Source organism: Vidua chalybeata, chromosome 1 (assembly GCF_026979565.1).
Source record: "Vidua chalybeata isolate OUT-0048 chromosome 1, bVidCha1 merged haplotype, whole genome shotgun sequence".
Taxonomy (NCBI): Eukaryota; Metazoa; Chordata; class Aves; order Passeriformes; family Viduidae; genus Vidua; species Vidua chalybeata.
Genome location: NC_071530.1, coordinates 45055856 through 45076648, shown reverse-complemented (window position 1 = coordinate 45076648; position 20793 = coordinate 45055856). Strand labels below are relative to the sequence as shown.

The 20793-nt window shown below is 36.0% G+C and overlaps 1 protein-coding gene across 9 annotated transcripts in view; it reads right to left on the bottom strand.

The window, feature by feature from the left end:
• Positions 1 to 20793, bottom strand: part of ULK4 (unc-51 like kinase 4) — a 207884-nt gene that overhangs the window by 94806 nt on the left and 92285 nt on the right. For 2 of the 9 annotated variants that reach the window (XR_008429534.1, XR_008429535.1), the window contains exons 32-35: positions 2242 to 2392; positions 1921 to 2147; positions 1437 to 1572; positions 157 to 274 (exon numbers count right to left, since the gene is read on the bottom strand). The exons of the other annotated variants lie outside the window; for them this stretch is intronic. The gene's annotated coding sequence lies outside the window, so the exon portion shown is untranslated. The remainder of the gene's footprint in view (positions 1 to 156; positions 275 to 1436; positions 1573 to 1920; positions 2148 to 2241; positions 2393 to 20793) is intronic. 9 annotated transcript variants of the gene reach the window in all.

The following is a 20793-nucleotide window of genomic DNA, read 5'->3' as shown; positions in this document are numbered from 1 at the left end:
TATTTTTTTAAAAAGTCAATCTGTACATCTCATTTGTAGACACCTGTTCATAGAGATTTTGCATGTTCCCAAGAGACAAGCATTTAGAAAACAAGCATACTCAACAACCAGGCTCTACCAGCTATCAATCTACTCAGCTCAAAGTACACATCCTACTGTGCATGAATGTCCTATGAAACGCATCTTCCAGCCTTTCCCCACAAGGCACCAAACCACATGGCAGGAAACAGGGGAGCACTAACAATATTCCTCAGTGAACAGACTGGCAGAAATGCTGGAAAGTAACACAGGCAGAATTATTATCCCATGAGAAAGAGGGCATTTCTTTCATGTTTCTGACAGACAAGCAATTATGCTCTAAGCAAACTATATTCCTACTAGGGCACTACGCAGTCAAGGCAAGAGAAATTATGAACTGATTGCTGCAAATGAAAACTCTACATTCTAAAACACTGTGTTTATTAGGTATAAAAAAATATTAAATAAGTCTATTAATGACTACAGCATTTTTTGTGGTGCTATACTCAATAAATATTATCTCAATAAATTTGTTTGCTTAGTAATGAAATTCATGTGTAGTCTAAAGAAATATTGTAGGGGGATTTTACTTGGCATGATTTTTCTGTGATTAATATCCATGGTCAGGATGAGACAATTCATGATTGATTCAACACTTAAATTTCAACAACTTCCAAATCACTAGTCTTGTCCTTTCCTTCTGATATTGCAGAAGATTACAGAATTGGGTATCTCCTCCATTTCAGCATTTTTGTTTCTAGATGACTAAACACTGAAAAAAGTAGAATGCATAGTACACTAACTTATCTGTTGGGTTTGTTGGTTTGTAGTTTTCTTGATCAGTTAATTAAGGACCATGGACATTAACAAATCTTTACCATAATCACACTATAAAATACTTACATTCAGAAAACATACATACAGAAAACAAAGAACAGCGATAGTATGTTACAGTATTTTTGTTAACTACAGGAATGCAGTTTATGGGTAAACTATCTCTATAAAGTTTCTTCTTCCATAAATTAGTGGTATATAATCTTTATTCTCAATTCTATCTCAAGTTAATGTTCCTGATAAACAGTATTACACAAACACACTATCATACTCCATGCATCACAGTGTTATCTCGGCACTTATTCAAGAACTTGAAGATAAATGTATTTTCTTCTTATGCCAGGCTGTGGATATGAATTCCAAGAATAAAAGGAGCTGAGGTGGATTCAGTGGTCTAAACAGAACTAACTATGATAGTAGAGCAAGGTTAGAATTCAGAGTAGTCCTAACTTTGTGTGTGCACCACAGTGATTAAAACTCTTCTGAGTGGATTTGATACACATATTTAAGCTAAATAGGACTTGAAGCATTTGCTACCTCTCTTAATGTCAGTTTACAAATACAGGTATTTTTACAATCCAGACCTTAAGAAGACTGTTTATATAGCCATCAAAAGCTTCTTCGCTTTCAGAGGAAAAAGGAAATGAGTCTGGTATTAAGAGCCATGTTTGGGGACATTTGGAAGGAGCAGTTTGTATTCACAGCCAGAGAACTTCTCAACTGGAACAAACAATAATAATAAAAAAAAAGATAGCAAAAGGAAGTACAGTTTCTTATTCTATGTAAATACTAGAAACACTCTTTCTCTTGTAGACACAACAGGAAGGAAATTTACTGTTATCCAAAAATCTCCCACAGACATACAAACCACCGATCAGCTTAACTTCGTGTCCAACAAACAAGCCACCAACCCCATTCCCTAATTAAATTCTGTGTAAGATTAACATAATTTTGCTTTATTACTGTTTACCAGAAGGAACAAAATGTAGTCAAAATGAAAAATTAAAACGAACAAGTAAATGAATCTAGAGACTAGAAAGAGAAAATTTCAAGGTTAAATGACAATACCTTCTCCTTGCTTAAATTTTTCCAGGATATTGCTGCAGTTTCCAGACTCTACAGAGTTTGCTTTTATATTAGCTTGACTGTGGCACCAGAACCAAAGACAGCATATGTATCTTGGTTATGTTGGTTTGGGACAGAAATAGCATTTTTTCATTACATTGTGATTTTGATTCTTTTATTTGTTTTCTTCTTGCTTTCCATTTAATTCTTATTTATCTGTACCTGTGACCCTAGAAAAAGTGAACACAAAGTTCACTTTAGTAGGTCATATTACAGGTACATACATTTCAGAAATATACTTATAAAGTGACAGCCCCATTTTACCTCTATAAAATACTAACAGCATGAATGCAATGTCAGTCATAGGAATTAATATCTTCCAGCCACTGGAATTCACTGATACTGAAAGACAACTGTTCCCTTAGCCAGCAACAGTCTGATAATGCTAGGCCACAGAACAGCATCTGAAAGAGAACTGATGACAAACAAGTAAAATGGAGAAAGAAATGACAGCTTAGCAATAATAGTAATTATTATTACTCAAAATATACTTGCAATATGAGTTTTATAATAAATGTTCATGTGCTAATAGATTACTATTCTTGTGAATTTAAGACAGGATCTAAGTAAAAGAGAATAGATATAGATTGCATATAAGGAAGAAATTATTTGCAACAAGGGTGCTGAAACACTGGCACAGGTTTCCTAGAAAAGTTATAGAAGCCTCATCCCTCTAACTGTTCCAGGCCTGGCTGGACAGGGCTTTGAGCAAACTGGTCCAGTGAATGACATCCCTGCCCAGGACAGGCGGGGTGGAATTAGGTGATGGTTAAAGATTCCTTCCAGTCCAAACTATTCTATGGTTCTTTGATTTAGTTCTTACCACTCAAAATATTAAACTGAGAAGAAAAGACAAAAAAAAAATTAATTGCTCCACTGAGTATATAAATAAGAATATAGCAAAATGAATTTTGGACTAGCCTGAGCCTTGCTCCCATGGTGGCAGTCTCAATAGCACCAGGCAGTAGACAACTTGAAAAATTTATAGTCACTCAGCACTACAGGGTCACCTGATACCCCACTGATCCTCCCTGAAGCACTCTGTGCACTTGTCTAGCAGAAACCAAGCACCACTTCTGAAACTCTTACCTTCGCCTGTTCTAAAGTTAATTCTTACATTGCAAAGAAGAGGAATGGCATAACTTACAATTTAAAAGCTTAACTCACATCTAGAAGAACACAAGGAAAGGAAGCCAATTCTGCTTCTCATAAGCATTTGTGAAACAGTATCAGATGCTATGACTTGAAAGAAGTATACCTCTTTCTGCTAAATATGAGATCGCCTTTAATTTATTCAATTTTCATCAGAGATTAACAGATGGTTCAAAGACAGAATCAGAAATGGCTAAGTTCAGCAAAATAGGAGACTCTCCTAAGCAAGTTCTAATTATTTCTCAAAGACAGAGGAAGTTATACTGCATTTTGTTATTACAATTATTAACAATATATTGAACAGCATTTTTCTTTTTGCACATCTTTCCAGGGTAATTTTTAATAATTTATTAGTTTTCTTCATGGTCTCACCCCATCACTTTCCCCATGTCATTTCTATTTAAATACCCCCATACTGTTTCAAGAAATCAACTTTAAGAATACAGGTTTGCAAATTGCTATAGTCTTTGAAAATACACCCCACTTAATGACAGAGATATATATCAGTCATCAATATGTAGGGCATAGGTTCAATTCAAATCTTCCTGGTTTTCCTCAGTGTTAAGGTAATTATTGCCTGGAAACACAGGAGATTCTAGTGCCTTCAGAGTGTAACAAAGTGCCTTCAACCCCCTAAAGAGTGAGGGTTTTTTGTCCTTCATATACCTTCATTTCAGTGGTAAACAGGCACTAAGGGATTATATGAGAACTTACATCTATTGCTTTATAAGGAGGACAGGATCCATTAAATATGGATATACTGACACATGAACATACACACATGTTTTCTTATAAACTATTTCAACTATGACATATGAAATTCAAATGAAACTATTCTAGCAATTCTGGAAAACTGATGACTTGAGACTCTATGCTGTTTCAGAATGGAGCCAGACTTTCAATTTCCTTAAATATTTAAAACTTCAAACAAACATTCCCACTGTGTACTGACACACTTGCTAGGTTATCACACTGCCTGTATCCCACAGTAGTTTGCTATCTTACAAGAAATGTAGAGGACTTCAATTCTTTCATTTCTCCTCATTTTTAGTGAAAGTCCAGATCATCACTAGGTTTTGTGACAAAGAAAATTTAATATATACAAACTGAAGCAACTTCAGTAGGAGATGGTGAAAGATGTTAGTAAAACATCTTGCTTAGTAGTCAAAATATTTATTTTGAGCTTCAGAAACCCAGAGTCAGCAGTTTCCTCTAGGGTGATTTTGAACTTGGATCTGCATGTTGGCCCTTCCCCTAAAGCATTCCTGACTGACATGCCACTGGCTACCCTGAGATCTCCCTTTCTCCTCTACCTCCCATGCAACTGTGGGCAGAAAATTCATCCTCAGTGAAAGAAGCCTTTCTCAGTGAAAGATGCATCCAACTTGGAATAACATGATGAAACCCTGAAATAACCCCTATATTTCCTCCCCCAAACAACAGACTGGAATCCTGAAAAGAAATGGAGCCGTGATCACAGAATCACAGAATATTCTGAGGCGCAAAGAACCCACAAGGATCATTGAGTCCAACTCTGAAGTGAATGGCCCATGTAGGGTTCAGCCCTACAACCTTGGTGCTCTTACCCACTGAGCTGATCAGCAAGGTTCTGCTGCTCTACCTAAGTTGTCTACCAGCAAAGAGCAGCTTTATTCTCCTATGAGTTGATAGCCTGAAAAGGAGTTGGATATTTTTAGATCAAAGTAGCATTTTGATGCTAAGAGAGAGTCATAAAATACCATCGAGAACTAAATTTAATAACACTAGAGGCCAGACAGAAATTTTAGTCCATATGTGGTGGCACACAATGTGTCATTGCACTGTAAAAAGACAGAATAAAGAAAAATAATAAAAAATAAACCAAAACCCAACTAAAAATCCCCCCCAAAAACCAAACCAAAAAAAGCCCACAAAAACCCGAAGAATTGTACCACTGGATTAAAACAGCATAGAAACATATTTTATATGAAGAAATTAAAATATGAACTTTGTTAGAACACAGAATCCTAGTAATAACTAAATTAACAATTTTTAATTACTCATAATAAGCCACCTCACGATTATTAGGTAGCTATATTTGTCTTTTATTTCATTTCATTCAATCTATACTCCCTGAACAGTTATTCATACTGAAAAATGTGTACAATAGATGTGAGGGAATAAAAGGATCAAAGAGGAAAACAGCTAAAATATATCTGAAAAGCTGGTAACAGAAATTTTACAAAAGCCAGGGAGAGGAGACTAGAGTATCATTAGCCATTTTCATATCCTAATGGAACATGCAAGTTTCAGTCTGTTACTAAGAGTGGGTCCATGGCAAAGAGCCCAAATGAGCTCTGAGAAAGCATAATGTACCTTTAATGATTGAAATAGCAAGAAAATTAAATCTAATCATGTTTCATTAAGCATACTTTAACTCCCATTTTTACTAAATTATTCTATTATGATTTCCCAACTGTCTGTTGAAATAACCTTTTACAGCAATCTAATTCACCATCATAAACAAGTCTCATTTCTCACAATGAAGCCCCCTGGGATTAGTGAGAGGAGATGGAAAATCTAAACCTTGCCAATCCTGCAACCACTAAGGTAACCACTCAGGGAGACAAAGATTTTTGTTTTCCTATTTGTGGCTGAGATCATTAAGATATAATTAGAAATGTATTCATGAGTATCAGAGCATCTGTTATGGAGATACCATTCGCCCAACAAGCATCCTCTATACTAGTCTTTAAAAAGCACAGGAGCAGGCATAATCCCCACTTCACTCTCAGGAGAGTTCTGCATTAAATGGACTGCATTAGACATCTCTCTCACTCCCTGCTTTTTAATGGAACCTTATACATGCATGCAGTATCTTCTCAGACTCCATTGTTACCATCAGAACTGCTAGTCTGTTTGCTTTCAGCAATATGCTCCTGCAGTGCCATCCAGATGTGAGCCCTAAAGATAGCTACGTGCAGGGAATTTAAATCCTACTCCAGAACTTGACACAGGGCAAGCAAATGTAGAACTTGACAATATACAGTAAGAAATGGATTGCTTACAGAATAATCCCTGGCTCTCTGCAGCAGTGAAAGGAGCAATCGGCCCCTATACATGTCCTTTCTGCTTTAGTCAAGTGAATGAAATATGCACCATGGAGAAATATTGCACTTTACTCCAGTAGGTAACGGAAAGAAATCCGCTTTTCCTTTGTAAAGACCTTAATTATTGCTAAACTCCATACCAAATAACATGACAACAACAGAAAATTAAAAGCAATGTCACCCACCAAACAGTGCTTAAGTATCTGCCACAGGGATCAATTTGGGGCCCTCAGTTAAACTGCATAATGTAGACTGTCAGTCACTGTATTTCCGTATTTAGCACCACAATGTTTGAACAGGTTATTATCTTATTTGGTAGTCAGGAGTTTGAAAGGAACACAGTATACGAAATAGAAAGAGTTGTGGGGCGCAACTTTTCTTCCTGTACCCATAAGATCAGTAAAGAAATACTTGATCAAAATATCCAGTGGGCAGAAACTGAACCTTGTAATATAGACAGGGGACTCAAAAGAGAAATCTGAGAGGAAAGAAAAAAAATTACCAAAATTTCAGCTCAGTCTTTGAGATTATGCTCCATTAAAATTGTATTATTATTGTATTGTGTGTATATATATATATATATATATATATATATATATAAAATTGTATTATTATGTATTGTATTATTAATTGTAATTAGAAAGTTAGAAAGATTGTGTCATGGTGGGCTTAATGTTTTTGCATACATATGGCTAATGAATCTACCTTAGCAAAGTAATGATTTTTAAGCTTGCCTATAAAACCATTTTACAAAACAAAATATATTTAGAACCTAAGCTTTTAGTACAATGAGTAAATGACTACAGGTAAAAACAGAAAGTAAAAAGTAGAATATTTTTGCTTTGTGGAAGACTGACATTCTAAAATCTAATTATCACCCTGCAACACAAACTCTTCCGGAAGACATTAACACAAGGAATGCATAAGGAATACATGACTGAGGCCAAACCAGACAAATTTCTAGATAAATGATCAGAGTTCAGATGCATAATGCAGAAACCTCTGCCAGCCAGAAACCATTCACAGACATTCAATATTCGTTTACAAACTCTATTGTGAACCACACAATAGCTCAGTACCTTAGTCATCAGAGTGCAGCTGGTCAATAAAGGTACAGTCAACAACTGCCACATCCCTATGTCAATATTTATTTAGATGAGATTAAGAAATATACCTCAGCTGTTTGACAGAACAGTGATAATCACAGTAAAATTCTGGTCACAAGATCAATGAATTTTACTCTGAAAAACAAGCATCTCAGATTTGCTTCAATACACATTTTCCCTTAAATGCTTTCTCTTTGTCTTGACATTTACATTAGCAGGAACAATAAATTAGCAATTTGCTCTTAATCAGCCTGACAAACATGAAGTGTGGAAGAAGTGAGATTTTGCATTCATATTGCTTCTACAGAAAAAATAAATTAATTTTAAAATGTAGACATTAATCTCCTTGGGTGAACATTGATGGTGACTCCTTTCTGTATAACCCATTTGAAAAATTTCATAAAATTCAAAGCAACTATTGCAAGGTCCTGATTTCTCCCTATAACGTGATAGATGAAGGTCATAGAGGACACACTTTGGCACTAGACTTGTGAAGTCTCATGTTAGAAATAATCTTTTTGAAGCACCTGCCTTTCACACATTTGCATCGTGGTGCTACAGCCCCTCCTCTTCCATAGGTCTCCACATGCCCCTCAGCTCCAGCCATGACCCAGGAGTGGGGTGGGAGTGAGGGAACGCTGCAGGGCTGAACTCCAGCCAGCAGTTACAGACAAAATTAGCCCTGCCAGCTTCCCCAGGCTGTTCTCCCACTCCCTCTTCTGCTGCTCACAATGAACTGTCACAGAACTCTTGGCACCAGGCACATTTCTTCTTTTTTACATCACACAATACAGTATGAAGAACACTTACAAGGTCACAAAGACTTTGAGATTGCTAACAGAAATAATTTGAGATTGTCACACACCGGTGTATATATATGGGCATATTTTATTTATCACATCGATGCACAAATATTACAAAATTACAATCTGACTACATGAAAAGAACTAAATAAACAAAATTAAATGTGTCCAAGGTGTGGGCACTGCAAGGCTGTGAGAATAGGAAAAAAGCTGAAAGAATGGGAGGTTAGATTTATCAGTTACTGATAAAAGTAGGGTAGGAAGAACAATGAAAGATAAAGAATTTAATTTGTTTAATCTTATTCACAGCAGAACCAGTCACCAATCTAGAAGATTAACCACTTTAGCTGCATTGCTTAAATTAAAGTGCAGGAGAAAGGCAGTAAATGCTATGAACTTTTGGAGGAAAGGGGTGTGAGAGAAGTAATATGGATTCTGAAGATGATGATGCCAGTTAAATCTCTAATTAAAAAAGAGCACAATTATCTCTTTACCCATCCCAAACCACCTGCCAGATATTTTTTCCCTAAGTGGGAAAATCATCTAATTATAATGACTGAGTGATGTTTTGATGTAATAAAAATTCTGCAAAAATGTGCTACATTAAACATTGACAACTCTGAAACTTGTTCATAAACAATGGCTAAATACTAATTCTTAAAGAAAATCCAAATTTCTTTGTGAATTCCCCAAATTTGTGTTAATTTTTAACTCCACAGCCAGCCAAATAAACAGCAGAGACTGAAAATTAACCTCATAACTCAAAGCTGTGTATTTTTAACTAGCTAATTTCTCTAAGAAACAACTTGCTTCAGAAAACAAGTCAATCTATTTAAGTCATAAAAAATTAAACTGGTTTCTCATATAAAAATGGGAGTTTTAAGACAAATTTCTGCAGCTAGTAACTAAAATCTCACAATACAGAAAGGTTTCCATGCATTCATTTTTAGTATATAAAGCAGCATCTGACTCAGTTCAAATAGAAGATCTACCTACCTTAACAACGTATCAAAAACACTCAACAACAGAAGAAGCTTTACATGACAGGTATACTGAACACTTTCCTTAGCCTCCAGGAATTCACAGCCCAAGGACTTTGAGCCAGAAGCAGATTTTATACACATAACAGCTCTCAATGGATTTTTGGTCCATTAATTTGTCTGGTCTATTTTTTAATTTAAGTAAACTGAGGATGCCATGGAGCACAGCTGAAAGCTGAACATAACCCTATAGGAAATACAATTGACCTTTTGTCAATTTTTCAGATCCCAACTGCAAGTTTTCTTTAGTTCTTATAATACAGATCTTGTGTGAGTGGAGACAGTGAGCAGTAATAATGTCCCCTATTCACCTGACTATGGTACGTATATATCAACCACTACCTTACAGATAAAGGATACAGAAGGATAATCTCTTCCACAGTGGCCATTCCAGACCTTTAACCATTTCTGGTTTTTTCCTTTACACTATTTGCAGTTCTATTGTAAACATTTTGAGATGAGGAACCCAAAATCCATACATGGAGTAACATGCACAATGTTTCTCTGCCAACCACTGCAATACTTCATCTTGCAATGAGTAACATTCAGTGTGTTTTCCAGACCAGGACAAAGGATTAAACAGATGTTTTTATTAGACTGTGTGTTTATCTAACCACAATATCTCATCCCTGAGTGATCATGGCAACATCGCAACACATCTTGGATCACTGCATATGTAGAGCTGTGATCGCAGATAGCAGTCTCACATCGTGCAATACTTCAGAACACATACAGATTTTGCATCTGCATTGAAAAGGGGTGCAAATGAAACTGAAAGTGAGTAGTATTAGGTGTAAAAAAAACTTGAGAGGATTTTATTTACATGAATAATCACAAGATTCTGAAGGTTATCCACAAAACTTCTATCAAAAAAGGCACAAATCAAGTGTGATGAAACAATATGTGAACGCTGTACAGGTTTATGACTACAAAAAAAACCTAAACCAAAACCAACCAAACCAGATACTGTTTAAGGAGAAAACCTGCTTTAGATCCTCTGTATTGTGAACTTTGTAAGTTCTTAAAAGACTGTGTTTCCTGGAAAAGTGAGAGGGAGAGAACATGAGCACCAATGTCCAAGCCTTAGGGCTGTCTGTGGTGATGGTCAGTCCAGACCCCTCACTCATGCCACTGTCGGTGAAATCCATCACTAAGGAACATAAGCTCAATACCCTTCTGCCTTAAGTTCCCAAGACTGACAGACTGATCTGTCATCTAAAATGGAATTCCTGATAAAATGTTCAGTGAGTATGGAAAAAGGTTATAAACTCTTCCTTCAGGCTGAACTGGGGGAACAATAACAGACTCATTCCTGACAGAAGAGGCTACACAGAAAAAAGTACTATAAAATGAAGTACTGAAGAATTTTTATTAAAGTTTTCTATCAATATAAAGTGACAAATAAAATAAAAAATTATTTCCCTATCAGGGCAAAAAGTCATGTATTTTCCATACTTTTAGAAGTTTGGGGTTTTTTTTACACATCATTCTTCACCTAAATACTATAAAAGTCTTCTTACTAATATTTCAAATATTCTACAAATCTTAACTGTCCTAAAGCTCATAGAGTTAAAAAAAAAAAAAAAAAAAAGGTCTTCGTTAACATTTAAGTAAACTTGTTTTCCAAGAAATAAAATCTAATATCATCAGCTTTATCTGTCATGTGGAAAGCTGAAGTTAGCATGTTCCCTTAAAGGTCAGAGCTGCACTGTTTGTAAGTAAAAATAAAATCATTGGGAAAAATAATATTCAATAATATTCAAACTACTCGATCCCAAAATTTTAAAATCCTGTTTAAAACACTGTTAAAAAAACACAAGACTCATATTTCAGATAATCTTGCATAAATGTCTGAGTGTATTGAGAGACAAAACAAGTTGGCAGAAACACTCAGTGACTTTATACACCCATCCATTCAACCCTGACCTACAGTCTGCCTTGGATTTGGTTCATAAAACACCACCCTCATGCAGTATAAAATGTAGATGGCTCAGATAAAGAAGAAATGGCAGTGGAGCCAAGCCAGCTGAATAAGCATTGCCACTTCAGTCCATCCACTTTGCTTACTTAAAGGTCAAACCATACAAGTTATTAGGAAGCAGGAAAAAGATGAAGAGCTCAGAAACCCAAACTCATCTGAAAAACTACTGACTTGGATCCTTGTCTAGAGGAGTTAATGTATCTAAGTTCAATAAGGCTCAGTGTATGGTGGCTACCATGCTAGGAGATAGCCTGTGGGGTAATTTTTGTCCAGTTGGTTGATTTTTAGGAAGATGGACTGGACTGGGACAACCAAATCACAAAATAACATATAGTTGAAGGTGCCTCTGGAGCTCTCCAGTCTAGCTGGCTGCTTGGCTTAGGCTGCATAGAGTCTCCAAGCATGGAGATGTTACAACCTCTCTCACCTCTCATGCCAGTGTTGGACCATCTGCCCCACAGCAAAAAGTTTCTTTCTATATCAAGCCGGGATTTCCCATCTTCCAGCTTGTATTCATCCTGTCGTCCCTCCATTGTGCACTGCTTACTCAAGTCTGGCTGCATCTTCTCTGTACTGCCCCATGAGGCAGATACAGGCAGGAAAAAGATCCCCCCAGGATTTTTTTGCAAAGGTTGTATGAAACTTGTTCTCTCATTCTCTCCATGTGTGCCACGTGCTCCAGACCCCCCAGTCATCAGGGTGGGCTTGCTCCAAGATGTCAAAGGTTCAGGGTAAGTACTACTACATCTTTTACAATATATTTAAATCTTTTCTCTGAACACAGTATTTGAAAACCAGGTATTCCAAACAAGTTTAGCCGTCTAAGAAATACTAATTTTAAGAGTTGTTCAGAATAACCACTATTACTACATTTGTAATGGGAGGGGGTTAAACAAAGTGCCAACTACCAGCATTCAGCAAGGTCCAAAGGACAACAGGCAGTCTTCTAAATACAGGACAAACCTAGTGGATTTTGAGCAACAGCCAAGGGCCAGCACACAGTAACAAGAAGATGCTCTACCCTTTGTAGGTGCAGAGACCTTTAAAACAACTGTTGTATTGGATCTTAAGTCATCCCTGAAGGGATCATTCTGCACTTCATACCATAACTCTGGATAAATATTATAGTTATTAATTAATTGCTTTGAATGCCGCTTAAACTGCATCATCACCAATTCATACCTGCACCCTGTTTGTCCCAGTCAAGAGAAGATGCAAAATGACCAGAGACCCCAGCTAAGCTTTAGGTCATTTTAGAGCAATACTGTGAAATGTTCTTGGGATGGTCAGAGCAATGATGTGATAAATACATGGATCTGCCATGCAAGGAACAACAGCGATCATTACTTTAATGTGACAGCTTTTTCTTTGAAATTGTGAATGTATTTTCTTTCAAAAGACAACTTGTAAGTTATTATACCATAATAACTATCTACTATTATACAAAATAACTATCCACTCTGGACTACTGCAGAAACATTTATGAAAAAACCCACCTTCACAAAACCAGTATGCTTGCTTGCTTATTGAAGACCAGTAATACATAACATGAAGAGTGAGATCAAAGAAATGGAAAACAGTCACAACATCATAAAACTCAGAAATGTGTTCCAGTATCAGCAGTAATCATGGTCACTATTTTTGCAAAGTACAGATACCTATGCACTTCACTACCTGTCTGTGATTTTCTTACCCATTATGTTATAGCTAGCTTTAAAATCTTGCTACAGTCTTTTAGATTCATATTTATTATCTGTACAATTTTCAACTTTTAGGACAGGATAAATAAATAACTACTAATAAACAGACAGAGTATTGTTTTTACATAAGTTTTCTTATGTCCCTTAGCACTGCATGTAAATAGGAAAAAAAATAGCTGGGTAGCATACACAGTAAAATGTAAGTGTCTAGCATTAGAAAGCAATTCCTTTAAGATGTAAATGGCTAAATTTTCTTCCAGTACAGGAACATAATGTTGTCACAAATGCTGTGGACTCAATTTTTCTCTCAGAAGTGGAGCTCCAGGTGATTTAGTAAATAATTTTATTCCCTCCCCTCACAGGAGCACTGGTTCAAAGTAATTTTGCAGATATGAAGGCGAGTGATAGAAGGATATGCTTTATCAATACTTCTCCTTTCTTTAAAGCCCATTTTATTATGCAGAACATCAATTTATACTATTAAAATTATTTAAAGGATGGCTCTGCTTCCTCTCACTTCTTTCTCCATCAGCAATCCTATTGGGGATATATCTACTCAGACATACAACCATAAAAAATAGACTGCCCATATTTACTTAGTGCTTCTCATAAAAAACACTGAATACCTTCTAAATATTAATGAATTCATCTTCCCTACATTGTTGTGATGTACATTTATAGTTTAGACATTACCTTACCATAAGAAAAAAATCATTGAAGACATTTGTTTGAACAAGGTCCAGCTGGGACCTTAAACAAGCTTAGTTTCAGAATGATGAGAAGCAACTGCTGTTTTCCCAGAGTAAAGGTGTTCATTGGACACACAAAGGACAGAAGCACAACACACATATGGTAAAAAGAGGGCTTATACAATTTTCCCAGAGTCAAGAATAAATGTGGATCAGCAGCAGGAATAGGAAGCAGTTCTCTCAATTCTCTCACTACTCTGTCAACAAGCCCATTTTTCATCCCACAAATCATGTACTTCAAGTTTTCTGTTTTTTCATTAATCTGTTCTACAATATTTGTAACAAATACATATTTAACTACTTCAAAAAGAAAGTTGAATTAGACAGCCAAAATTATTTAACTCAAGCAACTCTACAAGAAAAGGTGAAAAACAGCTCTTAATACCATTCAAAAAGACCAATATCAAACCCCAATAACAATAATTTTCGCAATGCGATGAATGGAAAGCAAATAATTCCAGCTCTGCTTAAAGCTGGCAGGTGTTAGCTCAGAATTAGGTGGAAACATCTTCATGAATTGCTGCCACACACTGACTGCAGCACAGACAACTCTGAAGCTCTGTCGTTGTAGCAAACACTGAAAGTCTAGCATACATCACAATGATATTGAAAAAGCAGAATGCTTCTTCCATTGCTGGCAGGAAAATGCCTCTGCAAAGGGAACTTCTGCTGACCTTATCACTGGGGAACAAAGGGATGGAGACTAGTGCTATGGAAAGGGACCTGGGGTCCTGACTGACGGCAAGTTGACCATGAGTCAGCAGTGCCCTGGCATCCAGGAGGGCCAAACGTGTCCTGGGGGGCAGCAGGGACAGCATCACCAGTTGAACAAGGGAGGGGAATGTCCTGCTCTGCTCTGCACTGGGGCAGCCTCACCTCGCATGCTGGGGGCAGTTTTGGGCACTACAATGTAAGAGGACATCAAACTATTAGAGTGTCCAGAGAAAGGTGAATAAGATGGTGCAAGGTCTCAAGAGCAAAACCTACAAGGAGCAGATGAGGTCACTTAGCTTGTTCAGCTTGGAGGGGAAAAGGCTGAGGGGAGATCTCATCACAGTCTATGACTTCCTCAAATGAGGCAGCAGAGGTGAAATGCTGATCTCTCTCTGGTCACCATCAATAAGACAGGAGCAAATGGAATGGAACTGCATCAGGGGAAGCTCAGATTGGACATTAGGAAAAGGTTCTTCACTGAGAGGGTGGCTGGGCACTGGAAGAGGTTCCCCAGGGAAGTGGTTGCAGCACAACACCTGACAGAGTACAAGGAGCATCTGGACAACACTCTTAGTTATATGATGACTAAGGTAGTTCTGAAGGTAGCAGGAGTTGGACTCTATGATCCTTACTAGTCCCTTCCAACTGCAGAAAATCTATGGTTCTGTGATTGCTTTATCCATATGCAAAACCACTGCACATTACATGACAACATCTGGGAAAACAAATCAAATGTCATGGATTCTTGTTATTAATCACAATCAGAAAATGTTTTTATACCAAGCATTTTGGCTTCTAATAGTTTTGTTGTCATCTGTTAAAAACACAATAGTTACACATGAATAACTGTTAAGAATTCATTCCATGTACAGTGTTAATAATTGGAGAGATCAGTTGACCATAACAGATTAACAACCCAATTCAGCACTAATCAAGCATTTGTATATATAAACACTTCCTCTGAAATTCCTGACTAAAAGATCACTAAAACAAAAGAAAAAAAAACTGTTTCTGAAAGTAGAACTTTCTATCAGCAGGACTCCTCTTCCTGCTAAAAAATTCTCAGAAGAGCTCCACTTTGACATATTTATTTCCAGGAGTACAAATTCAGATGTGCAGGCTTATCCCTTTTAAATATACAGTATTTTCAAGCCAGCAATTTAAAAGAAATAAGTAGTCTCAGGAATCTCATCCTTAAACTGAAAGTGCTTAAGCAACTTAGCAGGGTAATGAAAAATCCTAACATTCCTACCAGAGGAGCCATATTTTATTCCTGGAAAATTGGAAATTAACATACTGTATCCTACTGCCTTTTACAATGTCTTCTTTGGTGTATAGAAGCACTTCTATTAATTTAATTTTACATTAAAAAGAGAATAAATATAATACCTTACTGAATGTTGACACAAGACTTCAATGCATTGGTAAGAAATTTGTCACTTTGGAAAGGATTTAAACAATTCTCACTGGTGAAGTGTTCTACTCATAGTAAATTTTACACTTGCATTACATTTATCTTCTTTAAATGGTATCTCATATTTTTTTCTCATTCCAAATATGTAAATTCTAAGATAGTTCAACACTTTTTCACTAGTTTCTCCTAAACCCATCTTTGGGTATTAAATGCCTTTCCAAACTAGCAATTATTTTGCTTTATAAAATAGGGTTTTGGCATTTTCACTTTCAGAAATCCTCATAGATTACACTCCTAATCTGTCACAGCAGTTTTAAATATACTGCCACAGCATACAATTTGACTATTACACATAGTAGATTTGAAAAAAAATGCGTACTTCAGAGAAAGACAAAAAATAGAGATATTCATTATAGATACATTCAAGGTTTCTAACTAATGTCCATCCTGTAGAAGCCATAAAAATCACTCCTAGAATCTAATTTCAGATACCTTAGAAATGCAGGTTTTCCCTAACAGCAGTAATGAACTGGTGAAATACACGAAAAAGAGCCATTGCATTGAACAATTTTGTAACAGCATTGAAAATACAGTGAGGAATAGGAATACGTCACATAAAGATATTAAAATAAATAGGATTTCCTGTTCTTTAAAACACGTGAAGACTAAGCATTCCCAGATACCTTTGTGTTCATTTTTCTACTAGAGAGCTGATTCTAAATTAAGAATTGAGTATGCCTACAGCCTAGAGCAAGATGACCAGAGCAATCAATCAGCATCAATCTGCTCATGCAAGCACTGAGCTGACTTTAGGTCAAAGCTCACTTACAGCATAGAAGACCAAGGGCCCATTCACATTAAATGCTAGAGCTTTTATTATCTGTCAAATTTACTATCTTAATTTTCTCTAGCAGATGAGTTCTGCAGCATAAACTTGTACTCTTTACAGAATATAAGAGAGAGAGTCTCCTAATCTTTTGTTTCAAGTACTCATCCTGATGGCTTACAAGTACTTGCAAGAGTTAGAAACATTCTTCCCATTCTTTCAGACAACCAACAAGATGTGCACTACACTGCACTAGGAGGTGCTTTCTTTAACAGACTTCTGAAAGTAAACTAATGCTTCAAATGCTCCAATAACCTCTGATCCATGTTCTTCTATACTTATCATCCATATGGCTGCTAGACAGCAAAATACCTCTACCTCTTCCCTTAAATGATATATGATTGTAATCTCTCACCAGAACATAGAAACCAAGCAAAAGAGGAATGATAAGGCTCTTCTTTTTCCTCTCCAGTGTTCTTTTTCTCCATTTTTATAGTATTTTCACAGGTAAGATTGGCCATAAAACAACTATTATTTTTAAAACATTCTAAGTGGATGGCTTTGCTACTTTAACTGAACCACAAGGAGTGGCATCTCTGATGATAACCATTTCCTGTGGCTTTTTTCTTCTATTAAAATTGAAAATGAAATATAGAATCCAACCATTGTTTCCATTTGGATGCTATACAACTTCTTTTTCACATCTTTTTTTTTTTTTTTAATTGAAGGACTTTGGTTAGAACTAATTAAAAAAAAGGCAATCTAACTACACCAAAGGAATCTAGTTATACATGGCTATGTATCCTCTACTTAGACAAAATTTCTACAAAACTTTTAGCTTTCTTGAAAAGAAGTTGTTACACAAGAAAACTAGCATGACTTGTTTCTTCTTTTAAAGTGCATGTTTATCTATTTTTATGTAAGTATTACAGTTTTTCTTTTAATTATGCTCAGCTCATATTCTCTCCCTTAATGATAATATTGAACTCTATTTTCAACTGCAATTACAACAAAGTGAGAAAAGTACACCTTCTAAAAGGACCAGTGACTGCAACCATAACAATGTTTTTGAAACATTTTTTGAGCACTCAAACATAGGTTGACTGCAGTATATCAAAAACACAAATAGCATATGATCCTTTAATTTAAGATGTCCAATACAGCCATCCCAAGATACACAGGGACAGCATAGAGCTTTCAAACCTATACGCAACTACAAAAGATAAACAAAAAAATATGAACAGGACTGCAAAGGGAAATTTATTTTGTATTTTCATACTAAAAACTTTCCATGGTATTTGAAGGAAAATAATTTAACATATACAATTTTCAAATTAATTGTAATTATTTCATTAATGCAAACAGAAGAGGTGGACTAACTTGTGTTAAGAATAGAATGACAGTATAAATAAAACAACCACTGTATTTGAATACCCTCTGCAGTTTAGACATGAACATGCTATCTACTATAGATCATATTTAATAACATCATTTTTAAACTCCAATATTTGATCTTACTATAAAGTAATTTTTATTGAAAGAATATGCCTTAAACTTTAACTGTCTGTTAAGATACAGAAATACGCAAAAAGAAAAAAAATTACAGCAAAAACTAATGGCTGTGATAATATGCTGGTGTGACTAAAAGCTACACCAGAACTTTTAATAGGATAAGCACAGAATTGACTACTGGGCTTTAAAAACAGAGTAGCACTGAGCTCCTAATCACAAGCATCATTAACTTTAGTTTTAAAACTTAGCGGCAGAAAATAGAATTTCACCAACTACACGGAATTTTTTTTCTATGCAACAGCTTACATTGGGTAACACTAAATGAAACCTAGGCAATATTTATTATGTTACCCTTTTAAAAGTAACATAATACAGAAAATAACATTTATGTCAACTTCATTGCTTGCCACTCATCAAAATCTTGGTATCAATCTAAAATACAAATAGCCATAATTTACAAAAATGGCAGTAAACACTTCCAAATCCTTTATCATTCTCATTCCAGCGTTATAACATAATAATCAAAATCAATACTTTGTAAATTATAAACTGATATTGAAGGCAGATGACATAGGTTTGACATTGTAAAACATATCAGAAACAAAATACTAAGGATGTAGCAGTAAAAGGCAGCAAGAAAGTACAACATTAAATATATCCCACTGTAACTTTTCCTGCTACAACCCCTTCTTCATCAACAGCAGCATTTTTACTTACATTTTATATTTATACTTTATACCAACTCAAGTTTTGGCATTATTTACATAACCATGGAATTTAGCTCATTACAATTAATCTTGCTACCAAGGGGAGTTTGCACCTTTTAATTTTTCACATTATAATATCAGCTTTCCTTCTGCTTTTCAATCCCTTACTGTCCTGAAAATACTCATAAATTGTCAATATGTCTCCATTTTTCAACAGATACACATCACTACATTTTCACTGACTACATTAGATGTTATTGCAAGATTGAGGTCTACTCATATTGCAGTCATACCTTCATATTGCTTTGTAGGACTACTCATAATCTATGTAACCTCTAGCACCAGGATCTGGGATCATGGCATTCATGAAATTAATTTGCATTCAGGTAAACCATGAAATTCACCTCTGAAGGTCTGTAATGAAGAACTGTATTCAGGTTTTTCACATACTCGCTAACCACATCATTAACGTGCACTTCCTAAATGCAACTGAGAGCTGAGAGATGAACGAGTGCAGAGGGTTTCCAGGGGAACTGGAACTCTATTTAAAGCCTCTTACTAATTAACTCAGTGAATAAACTTTAGTTTAGGTGAAGATAAATTATGGCTATTGTCTTAAAACAACTTTTTAGGTAGACAGTAACAATTTTTTTTTCACTGATCCCATTCTTTTTGCTTGGTAACTATAAATTGTAGTCATAAGTGACATGAAAGGATATTTTTCATATGCTTTGAATTAATTCAGAGATCTAACTGGTCCAGAGAGATGATAGAGGATAAAAAAACTTGTCAAATCTCAGTGTTACTGCTTAGACAACAACATTGGGTAGCGTGCAGTATAAGAGGTAATATAAGGCTACACTGATGAGCAGTGAAAAGCACTCATATTAAAACTTATTTCTTGTGAACTGCTCAGTATCTGCAAGCCATCATGTCCTTGCTGTGCTAGCTAGATTAAAGCTAGTACGTTCAATCCCACTTGGATTGCAGCACAGCCTAGAAACAAAGACTGCTCCTGGAAATGATTTTCAATTTTAAACCCAAAGTATTTCCCTTCAGAGTCTTAACAGAGTCGATATACTGTCAGTTGCATTGCAGAAAATAACATGAACTATATTTAATGATAGACAGAAAATACACATTGGATAGGAAGTCTTAGCATAGAAATTATTAAGTACTAGTAATAAACCATGGACTAGATAGTAATAGCTCTACATTAAATTACTGTCAGAATAATATGGGGTATTGACTCTGAAGTATAATTCAATAGTTTAGAGTCCAGTAAAGGTCTAGGTATAATAACACAGATCTCAACATTACTATTTATGCTGATCCTTGAAACTGATAAAAGTATAAACCTAGACAAAGAGTAGTTTATAGAGAATAATGGGAATCAAATTATATGCAACTCCCTTCACCCATATGACTGAAAATTATTTCAGAAACCTGTAATGAAGAAGTTTGTTAATCTGTCCTGTTCAATCTATTCTGTTCAAAAGAAAAACAGCCAAATGATTAATCCTTCCAGTCTGATTTAGTCCTGGCTCCTGAGTTTTCCCAACTGCCTATCATTCCATTGCTGAATTCAGTTTTCTGTAGGGAAAACAGAGGAAGGGGTTACCACCCTCCTTTGCTGTTTCTGGTGTTACATCTCGCATCCCTTGATCTAAATAAGACCACAGCTCACAGCCAGTGTGCCACTGCCTACCAGAGCCCAGGCTCTCTCTCTGTTGTTCTGGAGCAGTGACGAGAGTGAGGAACTGCCCTGGCTGGGGTGAAGCCACGGACAGAACCTAAGAGCTATTGCAGCTCTAACCCGAGAAGCAGTGCTCCAAGGTGGCAAGGCAGGGACTGGGTAAAGAAGGCAGAGGAGACTCTCCAGGTCTTGAAGTTCCAACTGGTTTATTGAAGCCAGGGGGACCAGGACACAGAGATAGAACCCTGAACACCTCCGCGCATGGGATTTTAAAGCATCAGGAAATGGGGGAGTGGATACAACTGGATAACCAATAGGGTAACACTC